Source organism: Coregonus lavaretus (assembly GCF_964263955.1).
Source record: "Coregonus lavaretus genome assembly, chromosome: 5".
NCBI classification, from domain to species: Eukaryota; Metazoa; Chordata; class Actinopteri; order Salmoniformes; family Salmonidae; genus Coregonus; species Coregonus lavaretus.
In genome coordinates this window covers 61,075,753-61,089,404 of record NC_139992.1, presented here as the reverse complement: position 1 = coordinate 61,089,404, position 13,652 = coordinate 61,075,753, and the positions used below count along the sequence as shown (strand labels likewise).

At 39.2% G+C, this 13,652-nt stretch overlaps 1 pseudogene across 1 annotated transcript in view; it reads left to right on the top strand.

The window, feature by feature from the left end:
- The first annotated feature begins 6,727 nt into the window (after positions 1-6,727).
- Positions 6,728-13,652, top strand: part of LOC311129317 (inactive dipeptidyl peptidase 10-like) — a 173,853-nt pseudogene continuing 166,928 nt past the window's right edge. Inside the window, exon 1 of the transcript in view lies at positions 6,728-6,765. The product of the transcript in view is annotated as an inactive dipeptidyl peptidase 10-like (transcript). The remainder of the gene's footprint in view (positions 6,766-13,652) is intronic.

Below are 13,652 nucleotides of genomic sequence, written 5' to 3'. Positions count from 1 at the left end.
TAAAGGACTATGATCTCTGAGATGCAAAGAGGCATCTTTGGTTGATGTGTCAACACATAGGCGACTGTTTTTACTACACCTCAAACCAATGCCATACCTAATACCTAAATATACAAAGCAATGGCTGAGATGGAGCGTATTTAATGGGGTGCAAGTGCAACATGCTGAACATTAAAATAGAAATGTCTGTGATTATCTACACTAATCTGGACTGATGTTGGCCTTCAAACACTGACCTACAGTTATGGAGCAATGATGGTGCAGACTAACTGAAACTGACTTCAACTAAAGATTGGTATTGAGAGAGCAATTTAACCTAAAATAGTATTGAAACGTCTTAAAACGTACAATGATAAATACGTTCAATTGTTTGTCAAGAATATTTTTGAAAGACCGAAGGGTGGAAGGTTGTTGTCTCATTACAATTGTGTAAGACTTTGATTTGGTCTTGATGGGCCGCTAGTTAACAATTGACATGATTATACAATTTAACATCCGTTTTGAGAGAAAGAGTAAACAACAAAAGACTAATGTGTTTGTGCATGAATTGTGCCTAATGACTGCATGGTGTGTTGGGATCCAACCCAACCATCCTGTTGCCTATTTGGACTTAATGAAGCATTTTGAAAGGGCTTACCTCTGGTTTCTTTAGCTCCCTAATAAAGAGGTTACTGCTGGTTTGGGATCTATTGATGTGTTCTATAGTGATGCACTGCTAAGAGCACTTGGAATGGAATTGATTACTTGATGGAGCATGATACATATGGACACACAATATCATTATTCACGATTCAGCATATGGCTAAGTTTGTATAGGATGACATTCCAGCTGAAACCCAGTTGATTGTAAATCAGACTTCTAACCACATGCTTGCCCTCATTGGCAGAATAAACCGCCTCTCCCTGAGAAGTTCAGTGTTGTCAAACCAATGAGCACAAACAGAGTCAGGATTGATTAGACAATTGATCACTTTCAAGCAAAGACAACACAGCCAGTAGGTTAACTAAACGCTGTCTGTTTGGTACTGAGAGCTCCAAGATTCATGGCATTCCTGAACTATGTCAATATAGCAAAATAGGGTGCATTTAAATCCATAGTAAACAACAATAGAGCAGGGAAAAACAGATCATTTTGGGCAGTGAAGATGCCATACTAGTGTTAAACAAGCATATGTAGTATCATTTCACAATAATACCAAATACATAGACATATACAGTACAGTCCTGTATGTCAATATGTGGAATTAAGTACGTATTCAAATGTTTGGGATGAAACAACCGTAAACCTAATGCCAACCCCAAACCATTTCCACTGTTTTAAAACTGTATCTATACTGTAGCTATATCCTCTACTCCCATTGTGACCTGACAGTCAGTGTGAGCCATGGCTAGCTGACGATGTGCTTCGCGGTTCTACCGTTAAAGCATCTGAGGACATTGTTATCCGCCCCTCCTCCGCCCGATCATTTAGCCTGTCACAGAGACAGCCCCGTGGCTCAATGAAGATGAATTATGATCCTTCCAGCGACAGGGTGGCTGAAGTAATGGGATGAGTCGCATGGCAAGGCGACACATCACCCACCCCCACCCCCGTCACATTCACTATCACGTCAACACTGTCACTTCCCAAAGGTCCACCCTCACGTTCCACTATTCACAACAGCAAATGGCGAGGAGAAACAAGAGATGTAGTAAACACAGGTGGGAACACTAATCATTCTGGAAATGGCGAAGTCACGGATGGCCCTGGGAGTGTTCGTCTTCAGAAGGACCGAGCTCTTTACATACCATATGTTCCATGTTTACAAAAGTGGTCAATCATTTTGGCTAAGATGAAGGATGTATTTTATGTGTATTGTCACCCATTCATACTTGCGATGCAGAACACAAGTTCTTTCTGCCTATTTCCCTCGCAGAGCCTTGGAATAGTCTCTCTTTAAAAATTATTTTAGTTGTAATGTCCATTAGAGAAAATCTCTGTTCCCTCTCTCTAGTTTTATAGCTTTATCTCTACAGCAAAGAGGATTAACCAAAACAATCAGTCAAAGCCTTAGTTAATGTGTGTTATTTATGCTGCCTTCGTTGAGGAGGATGACAAAGTTCTCTTAATTTGTTCCCTTTTCACTTCTCGGTTTTCTCCTTGACGTTCACATAAAGACCTTCATGGCCCCTCTTTTGTTCGTATTGGGTAAATTCAGACTGGGGAGATGGCGAGTACTTGATCATATGCAATCTTAGTCATTGTCTTGAACAATGGCACTTTGTAAGTGGGCAAAGTCTCTCCACTGGAAGAGGTGACTTTTTAAAGAGTTGGGTTTGAATAATGAAGAATTTGAGAATCTTTAACTGAACACACCGGAGGCTCAGACATTGAATCAAAAAACACTGGGGCCATAATTGGGAACATTAGTAAAAAATTACGTTTTAGTTTAAGCATCAGCCAATTAAAATCGATGACGTACTGTGATTCGTCAATTAAACGTTTTGAGGTTATGCTGGTACGTTGTGGTATAGTGCGAAACAACCAAATGTTAGCCTTTAACCATCTGAATATTTTAAATACTGAACAAAAATATAAACGCAACATGTAAAGTGTTGGTCCCATGTTTCATGAGCTGAAATAAAAGATCCCAGAAACTTTCCATACACACAAAAAGCTTATTTCTCTCAAATTGTATATCCCTGTTAGTGAGCATTTCTCTTTTGCTAAGATAATCAATCCACCTGACAGATGTGGCATGTCAAGAAGCTGATTAAACAGCATGATCATTACACAAGTGCACCTTGTGCTGGGGATGATAAAAGGCCACTTTAAAATGTGCAATTTTGTCACACAACACAATCCCACCGATGTCTTAAGTTTTGAGGGAGCGTGCAATTGGCATGCTGACTGTAGGAATGTCCACCAGAGCTGTTGCAAGATAATTTAATGTTCATTTCTCTACCATAAGCCGCCTCCAACGTCGTTTTAGAGAATTTTGCAGTACGTCCAACCGGCCTCAAAACCACAGACCACATGTAACCACGCCAGCCCAGGACCTCCACATCCGGCTTCTTTACCTGCGGGATCGTCTGAGACCAGCCATCTGGACAGCTGATGAAACAGAGGAGTATTTATGTCTGTAATAAAGCCCTTTTGTGAGGGAAAACTCATTCTGATTGGCTGGGCCTGGCTCCCAAGTTGGCGTTCCTATGCCCTCCCAAGCCCACCCATGGCTGCGCCCCTGCCCAGTCATGTGAAATCCATAGATTAGGGCCTAATGAATTTATTTCAATTGACTGATTTCCTTATATGAACTGTAACTCAGTAAAATCGTTGAAATTGTTGCATGTTGTGTTTATATATTTGTTCAATATACAATATTCTGCCCATATTTCTATTTTTGAAGAACTTGTATTAACGGATGTTTTAGGTACAGTAGGCTATAGTCCTACATAGGCTACTGTAAAATACATTTTCGTTTTTCTTGGAATAGAAACACATTAAATTAATACATTTAATTAACCTAAAATACCAGACATAAATCGTTAGTAATAAAGGCCAGGATCACCTTATTTTCATCAAGAACATACATAATCTCTAACTGCAGCGGTCAAATTATGTAGTAAATGGAGTATATGTTCTCAAAGATGCCCTCTGTTGGTTCAAACGAGCATTAAAGGCAAGCACATATCGCACGCTATACCGAGGTATTACACAACTTTTAATTGAGGAACCACTGTAGTTGCACGTTATCAAAGACTACATGTAGCTGTTCCCATCACATAACCTGGTACATTTAGCCCTATGCTAATTTCAACAGGTTGCCATGATTACATCCGTTTCAAATTCCGTATCAGCAAATTAAAATAGTTGATATAGAAGGCAGTGTTGTAGTACTCAGTCCGGCCTCGAGACCATATTGAGTGTCTGTCTCGGTGTGGGATACATTTGTCTCGGTCTTGACTTTCTTTCCGAGACCAGCGGAGTAAAACAACTCATAATGATCAGCTTCCATTCAGTCAGTTCATAAAACCTCTAAGCCAGGCCAAATATATACACTCCTTTCTTGAAACATTAATACAGTATCTTAGTAGCATTTATATCTATTATAGACATGTTTGAGCAGTTGCGTACTTATTGGACCTAGTCCTTCAGTGTGTGACAGGTTCGTGATTCTGAAAGGACAGCAACCGTAATACCAGCGCACTCATGTAGGATAGTGCACTTTTTGTAAAACACAAAGGGCCAGTAGTGTAGTCTATACGCAGGTATAAACCATTTACCAACTATTTTTTTTCAGTGGGCATTGCGTATACTCACTTCTTAATCCCTACTGGTGCATATCAAGTAGTGTAGTGGAGGTATACGATTTATCAATGATGTAGTACAATAGAGAAATCATGCACAAAGTAGCCTACACAAGCACAAGGCATGTGAAATATATTCACATGCTCGCCGCTCACCTTGGTTTGGAATGGAGAAGATCACAGAAGAATGACATCGGTAGTCGGTAGGGTAGGAAAGACTTTTCAATTTATGATATCTACCAGTAAATGCTAATTAAGGCAACAATGGTTATGCAAACCAGGTATTGAAAAAGTTTAGTCTGAAGCGTTCGTTAGTAGGCTATTTGTAATGCGCAATTGTCATCATGCTATTATTGCATGTTTTGAACATTTTAAGCAAAAGGAAATGGCGAAGAGCAGGGGTAGAGAACTCAGAAACACTGATTTTGGAATGAATGATCACTTCCCCACGGAGATCAATGAAAGAAGAAAGAAACGGTATCCCATCATGAAAGAAATCGTTGCCTGAATGAACGAGCCTCCTTGGTGATGGATAAACTTTACATCAACGGGCAACTGTATCGGGACTCTAGAGTAACTCCCTGGCTATTTTAATCCAATGTTCAAATCTGAGTTTGTGTGTTGTAGTGTATCATGACAACTTCAACTATAACGAATACATGCTCTATTGATTTTCACTTGACAAGGGAAGGGTTGCATATAGCTCAGGTTAATGTATGTAGCCTTCCTAATAAAATACATGAGGTTTTTAACTTGGTCAACATAAATAATATTCATATTTTAGCTTTAGCATTTGGATGCATCTGTAAATAATGGGCAAATTAACATTCATGGATATAGTCTACTTAGCACTGTACATTCAGAATCATATACCTTTTAAGAGGAGGGATGACCTTAAAGTATGTCAAATAGAGGCACTATGGGCTCAAGTACACCTGCTTCACCAGGCACCCATATTGGTAGGATGTGTGTATAGACCTCCTAATTCTAAGGTGTCCTATCTGGATGACTTATGCACTAGGTTTGACCAGGCCACAGATAGTAACAGAGATGTATTTATCTTGGGTGATTTTAATATATATGAGAAGGATCATAATAATTCAAATATAACTAAATTAATGAGATAAGCCGAGAGCTGTGGTTTGAAACAAATGGTTAATGATACCACTAAGTTAGGTCACCATTTGGACACGTGCATTGATCTGATCTTCTGTAATATACCATTGCAATGCTTAAAAGCCAGATCAATGCTAGTGGGCTGGACAGACCATAATATTGTGACCATAACATTTTACACATTTACATTTTAGTAATTTAGCAGACGCTCTTATCCAGAGCGACTTACAGTTAGTGCATACATTATTTTTTATACCCCCCTTGGGTATAAACCATGAACACCAAGGTTCCAAAGAAACCCCCAAGGATTCTAGTCAAGAGAAATATTAAAACATTTAATCATGAGCTATTTCAAAATGATTTGGCTGCTGTACCCTGGGAGCTGATTTATCTAGATGATGATTTAAATCACGCTACAGAATGTTTTATTGATTTGCTCACTGAGGTAATGGACCATCATGCCTCAGTAAGAAAGAGTACAGTTGGGGCTCGTCCATCTCCATGGATTGATGATGAACTGGGTGAGGCATTTTCTCAAAGAAATATGGCAAAAGTCTTAGCAGCCAAATCTAAACTAGAAATTGATTAACAGAATTATAGAACATTACGCAATTATGCAGTTGAATTAAATCGTAAGAAAAAAATGTTATTTTATACAAATGCTTTTATTGATTGTCAATATTATTCAAAAAAGGTATGGAATACAGTTAAGGGCTTACTTGGTACATCTATCTCATCATGCCCATCTAGTGTGGAGGTTAACGGGAGAACAATAACAAAACCAGCTGATATTGCTAATCATTTTGCAGATTTTTTTTCAAAGAAAATTAATTTACTGAGCGATAATGTAAACACCCAATCTTCCAAACAAGCTATTGTCCAATGGATTGATGATCATATTATGAGCAAAAAAACCTGCACTTTTAGTCTACAAATAGTGTCAGTAGAGGAGGTGTTAAACCTATTGAAGTCATTACCCAATGGTAAATCTACAGGTTATGATCTTATGGACAATTTTTTACTTCATTATGCTGCTCCCCAGATTGCAGCTCCACTGAAATACATATTTAATTGGTCACTGGAAAAGGGGACATTTCCAAATGTATGGAAGCATGCTAAACTGTGTCCAATCCCGAAAGACAGCAAAGAACCCATTACTCCTACCAATAGTCGACCAATTAGTCTACTCCCTTCACTCAGTAAGATATTGGAGGGTGTTGTAAGTAGACAAATATGGGAGTATATGGAAAAGAATGATCTGATCACAGACAATCAGCATGCTTATCGCAAAAACAATTCCACTACCACATCATTGGTTGACATGACTGACCAGTGGCTCAATGCTATGGATAATGGCAGGTTTGTGGGTGTACTATTTTTAGATTTTAGTGCAGCATCTGATTTAGTGGATCATGATATAATTTGGACAAAATTATTGCATTATGGGTTTACGGAGGCAGCATTGAAATGGGTACAGTCATATCTAACTGACAGGAAACAGTCTACCTATATCAATGGGTCGTTTTCTTCCCCTCATGCTTTAAACTGTGGAATACCGCAGGGCAGCTGCCTTGGGCCACTTCTTTATTTAATATATACCAACAACCTTCCTTGTGCCTTATCTGAAACTCAAGCTACTATATTTGCAGATGATACTACAATTTATTTAGCTAGGCAATCGGTTCAACAGGTACAGCAAGCTCTACAGGTATATCTGGGAAATATCAGGGAGTTGGTTTGCCGGAACAAACTTGTTTTGAACACCAAGAAAACCAAGGTTATGTTGGTCTGTTCCACCAGGAAAAGGCCAACACAGCATGGGATACAATTAAGTATGGAGGGGAGTACAAATTGTCAGAAACCAAACTACTAGGGGTGCAGCTGGACAACTGCTTATCATGGTCGTCTCAAATAACTAATCTATGCATGATCAGAAGGAGAGCTAAATTTACATTTACATCATTTAGCAGACGCTCTTATCCAGAGCAACTTACATGAGCAATTAGGGTTAAGTGCCTTGCTCAAGGGCACATCGGCAGATTTTTCACCTAGTCGGCTCGGGGATTAGAACCAGCGACCTTTCGATTACTGGCACAACGCTCTTAGCCACTAAGCTACCTGCCGCCCCAGGGAAAGATTCTTAAGCAAACAACCCAAGCAGTAATCAGGAGTCAGGTGAACTACTGTCCTGTGGTCTGGGGAAATGCATCAGCAAGTGAAATTAGGAGGCTGCAGATTGCACAGAACAAATCAGCAAGGATTGTTTTAAGGTGGAGATATGGTTCTTCTGTTGTAGTCATGCACAATGCTCTTGGTTGGTCATCAATTAACAAGATATTGTTATTTGAAAAAAACATGCTTATTCTATTTCACCATGTACACCATTTAAAACGGCCTAATGAGGACTAAAATAGATCCTAATCAAATCAACGATGTACACTAAGGCATTGTTGGCAGAATAGATGGATGCAGTTCAATGCATGATTAATATAATTCACCAAAATATTTATTGGTAGTCCACAAATGATTGCTATCAGGTTGTAAATCACAGCTGGCCTGGTACATTGTTTGCTGCCTCCATTCGGGATGGACTGTTTCAGTTTCAATAACTCAATATTCTGGACAAAACTGACGAATGTAGCTAAGGCTGGAAATGTCAATAAAGTCAGTCATAACGTGGCTAAAAGGCTAGCATATTTATTTATGTAGCAAGCTAAAACACAGAGCCTAACATTAGCTAGATAGCTAGCTAGCTAGCTAGCTGCTAGGAGGATGTCATATCATGCCATTGGAGGAGTGGATGAGTGACTGTCTTTTTCCCCTTTTTTCGGTGGCAATACACAGCTAGAGATGCAGGTGTCATTTGGTTAGCTAGCAAGAACTTGAACGACTGTTATCCAGTTAGCATATCTCTTGCGTTCGCAAATTCAATCTGGCTATCTACTCCGATTTCATAGCACTCTTGTCTCTAAACAGCAAGCACGCTGCTATAAAAAACGCAGTTCCACTCACCAGATCATGATCATTTGAAACTTAACTTCTTGTTGAAAGTTATTCTTGAAAAGGGAGAAGCTAACAAATTAGCAACATAATCCTCTTTGATAACACCTGCTGCAGCCACTGCAAACTAGCAAACAACAAAAGCTAGCTAGCTAGACCGTGGGAAGACTACTGCTCGCTATTGCGCAGTGACCTGTTGACCTTCAAGAAGCCAGATGTTTCCATACGTTTTTGTAAAAACGGTCCCACCGATTGAGTAAAAATGTGATTGGTTGATTCCACTGTCACTCGAAAATGTTGCCCTAATACAGTTGAATGACAGATGCCTTTATCTAGCTTCTGATGGCCTAGCCAATGGCTGACTTAGCTAGCTAGATTTATCTCCCCGGAGACCAGCAAAGAAAAATCCTGATTGGATCTTTTTTTCGTTTCAGTGTTAACCCTTTCCTTTCCAACAAAAACTGAAGAGATTAAATCAGAACATCATTGAAGATAATAATATAATTATCATTATAATTATATTATTATAATCATTATTTTATAAATCCTTAGCCCTTCTCTGAAGGCATAGAAGGCCCATTGTTCCCCACTGTCTTTGGGTTAGTAATAATTTGTAGAGTAGCTCTTTTTTTCCTCATCATGCATTTATTCACTATTTTGAACGTCTAAAGAATCCATATGTTGTTCTGAAATATGAACGCAGAAATACTGGACATTTTGAACTCTTATTATGGTGGTGATTTGACAAAATTACAATCATGGTTTTGAATTGGACGCATTTTTCTGGTCTCGGTCTTGACTCTGTGTCGCCACCTCTCCGTTCTTGGTCTTGACTCGGACTCAATTTGCTCCGGTCTTGGTCTTGAATCATCTCACTTTAGTTGGTGTCAAACAACACTGGTAGTAGGATGTGATAGAACACTTTTCCATGAGAGCGTCCTTGAAAGCAGTCAAATGGTACCATCTGCTAACTAAAGTTACTAAAACACTCACCAGTTTTCAGCTGAATGATAAGCTCGCAGAGTTGCTCACAGTGTTCACATGGCTCCTGGTGAGTTTGAATCCCAGCTGCAATATCTTTTTTTTTTTGAAATGTAGAATTACATTTATTGTTTTAGTGTGTTGTGAAGAGAAGAAAGGTGCAGCCAAAACCTTGTAAATGAAGATTACGAATACATTTAATGAGGAGATTCTTGTTGGAGTCCCTGTTGCAGACCAACACATGGGCTACTGGCACTGCTACATAAATAGTCTTCGCTGCTATAGTATAGGTCAGAGGTATAAAACTCTTACCCAACGAGGTCTGGAGCCTGCTGGTTTTCTGTTCTACCTGATAATTAATTGCACCCACCTGGTGTCCCAGGTCTAAATCAGATTTAGAGGGGAATAATGAAAAAATGCAGTGGAGTTGAGTTTGAGGGGTAAAGGCTATATGACATAGACGTGTAGGCTTACACTTACATTTACAGCATTCTATATGCATGATTATAATCATCCACTTAGTGACATATGCATGGACCAGCAGTGAACAATGTTTTCCTTAACAATGTTTGCTTGAAGCGAAAGGGGCTTGAACCCACGGTTAATGAGCACTGTTGTTTGCAGTCAACCACTTCAACAGTGTGTGCCACCACAAAAGCAATGATGATTCTAATAATGATTACAATACATGACAGCTACAGTATTTGACAAGTCCATAAGGATCTTGAATATGATTTTTTTTTACAATGTACAATAGACTTAAATGTTGTATAGAGACCTCCTTTATCTTTTCTCTGTAAAAACACATTGATATTATTGAAATGGATAAGCAAAAATGTATTTAGTTAAACTTATTTTGGATTTAGTCATATACACGAAAATGAGCATTATGAATTGGTAACATTAATAAGTAACCTAGTCAAGGATGAAATTATCATGCAATATTGTCACTCTACACTTGAGACCAAGTGAAGGGGAAAAAAAGTAAACATTGACTTTGGAGGTTTAAATACAGTATATCCCTCTGGTGGCCAAGTTGACCTATTTTAAGAAATGCCATTGGTTTGTGGAGAAAAAGTTTAAAATCTTTCATAGTCTAATGCGGAAATTGTTACAGGAAATAATCAAGGCCACCTGGTGAGGTTAGCATAGGGCTAAATGTACCAGGTAATGTGATGGGAACAGCTAACATGTAGCCTTTGATCAAGTGCAACTGCGTAGTCATTTTTTAAAATATCTTTAAAACATACAGTATTTTAGTCCCTGAACTTGACCTGCATCACTAGCCTTGGACTTGTCGTCCAACCACAGTAATGGTAGTGGTTAATCACAATTCTTGTTTATCCACTAGCTTTACAACTCTAAGTTCTCACCTCCTCACAGAGACTGCCTGTTACTGTGTCTGATGTGTAATTACCTGATTTCCTGAAATCATTGGATTCTGTTAAAGGTCCAATGCAGATGTTTTTATTTCAATATCAAATCATTTCTGGGAAACAATTATGTACCTTACTGTGATTGTTTTCAATTAAAATTGTCAAAAAGAAACAAAAATAGCTTCTTAGCAAAGAGACATTTCTCAAGCAAGAATTTTGCTTGGACTGTCTGGGAGTGGTCTGAGTAGGGGAAATTACTGTAGCTTTTATTGGCAGAGAGGTTTGGAACTTTCTTATTGGTCTATTAACTAATTTACCGCCTGGAGATGTCACTAGGCAGGCCAAAACTCCATCCCAGCAAAACAGGAAGACATTTTAAACAGCTCTTACACTAAAAGGGCATTATCATCATTTTCATAGTATTATTCCAACCTCATAGTGGAAATATACTGTATATATACTGAACACAAATATAAACGCAACATGCAACAATTTCAATGATTTTACTGATTTACAGTTCATATAATGAAATCAGTCAATTGAAATAAATTCATTAGGCCCTAATCTATGGATTTCACATGACTGGGCAGGGGTGCAGCCATGGGTGGGCTTGGGAGGGCATAGGAACGCCAACTTGGGAGCTAGGCCCAGTTAATCAGAATGAGTTTTTCCCCACAAAAGGGCTTTATTACAGACAGAAATTCTCCTCAGTTTCATCAGCTGTCCAGGTGGCTGGTCTCAGACGATCCCACAGGTAAAGAAGCAAGATGTGGAGGTACTGGGCTGGCGTGGTTACACGTGGTCTGCGATTGTGAGGCCGGTTGGGTGTGTTGCCAAATTCTCTAAAATGACGTTGGAGGCGGCTTATGGTAGAGGAATTAACATTGAATTATCTGTCAACAGTTCTGGTGGACATTCCTGCAGTCAGCATGCCAATTGCACGCTCCCTCAAAACTTGAGACATCTGTGGCATTGTGTTGTGTGACAAAAATGCTATTTTAGAGTGGACCTTTATTGTCCCCAGCACAAGGTGCACCTGTGTAATGATCATGCTGTTTAATCAGGTTATTGATATGCCATACCTGTCAGGTGGATGGATTATCTTGGCAAAGGAGAACTACTCACTAACAGGGATGTAAACAAATGTGTACACAAAATTTGAGAGAAGTAAGCTTTTTGATCCCATTTCTGGGATATTTTATTTCAGCTCATGAAACATGGGACCAACACTTTACATGTTGAGGTTATATTTTTGTTCAGTGTATAAAAACAGGAAATTCATGTTTTTGAGTGCAGTGGGCCTTTAAGTCTTGAGGAGAATGAAAGCACTGTATCGTTATGTTGGCTCATCATGATTGTAGCTGGAGCTTATGTTCTCTCTCTCACAGAACAGCAGGAGTAAGATCACTTGATTGTGACTTAGCATGTGCAAGTATCTCTGCTTAATCTTTCTGGATATAGGAAAGTGTGTGAGGCCTGTTAAGGATAATAGGGCTGTACATAGCATCCTCTAACAGATAACAGATACTCTTAAGTATTCTTAAAGTCTGCATACATGGAGAATCATATCGAAACGGGCCCTAAGGCAGTAATTCAAAACCATTACCAAAATAAAGACAGATTAGTTACAGTAACTGACTGCTGTGTCGTTACAAGTGTATAATGGAATGGGGGAAAAAACAGGATTACAATAAGCAAGGAGGTTTAGTACGTTACACCCATAAGAATCAACATGGTATTTTGCAAATTGACATGCAGATTAGGGACTGAAGGCCAGAATGTTGAGAAAGACAATTTTGTGATAAACGCCACAGCAGAGTTGTGTATAGAATAATGTTGAATAATGTCTGTTGAAACAGACTGTTGGAATTCCTGTGTAGGGAAAAATGCAACCATCATAAGTCTTCAACGAGATCAGCATGTTTTCTACGAACTTAAAATGTCACATCTCTGCACTAATGTCCACAGCTCAAGGTTAAAATGGGCCGTTTTTTCCAACGTTGGCAACTTTGATGAATTGGTGTCTGAGACGGGGATATTTTCAAAGTCGAGTCTTGAATGTTGCTATGGTAATGAGTCTCGTCGCTTTGCTTTATACTACATCTGGAGCTGAAGCCTTCACCTGACATTTATTTTAGGGCCTGTGGCATACATGCACAGTAAACATTCTGTACAGTAAGAGAGGATTGTTTATTGTTCATACTCTAGCTAGACTAATGACCTCAAAACAGTTGACCAGAAAAGAAGTCAATGACCTGAAACGAAGGTCAAAATTGACCTGAAATGAAGGTTAAAAATGTAAACAATTGAAACACGCTCTCTAGCGTAACAATTGAAACACGCTCTCTAGCGGCACAGGGAGATGATAGAACGTTCCCTGGATTGATCATTTCTTGGAACCCATTCATATCAACTCTGAAGCAGTGTAAGAAGTCAAGTAGCAGTTCATTTCCTCCCCCAAATTGACAGAGTCATGCAGCTTGGGCTTGTCAGCAGAAGTAGTCAGAAGAACACATCAAGGCTACGTGAAGCCGGTCTGGGTGGCCACATTAAGCTTTAATGGTATCTGATACCTCTTATTTCCTCTTGGAGTTGGGGGATAATTTGATGGAAGTATGTTGTGGCTCAGCAGGGACCAGCAGGCTTCAGCGGGCTCCATCTTGCCACAGGGATAAACAGCTTTGTAGATGGGCCGTCACCTCAGCACCAAGCTCTGGTTCGAAGTTGTCCATAGGTTCAGACACAAATCGATGAAACACCCCATGAAATCATAAACAAATTGAATATCCATAACTTAAATTGTACACAGCTAATGGACATGAAATGAATAGCTTTCATGTTATTCACTTATTAATTTGTTTGTCCATGAACTAAGGTCTCTCAGAGTAA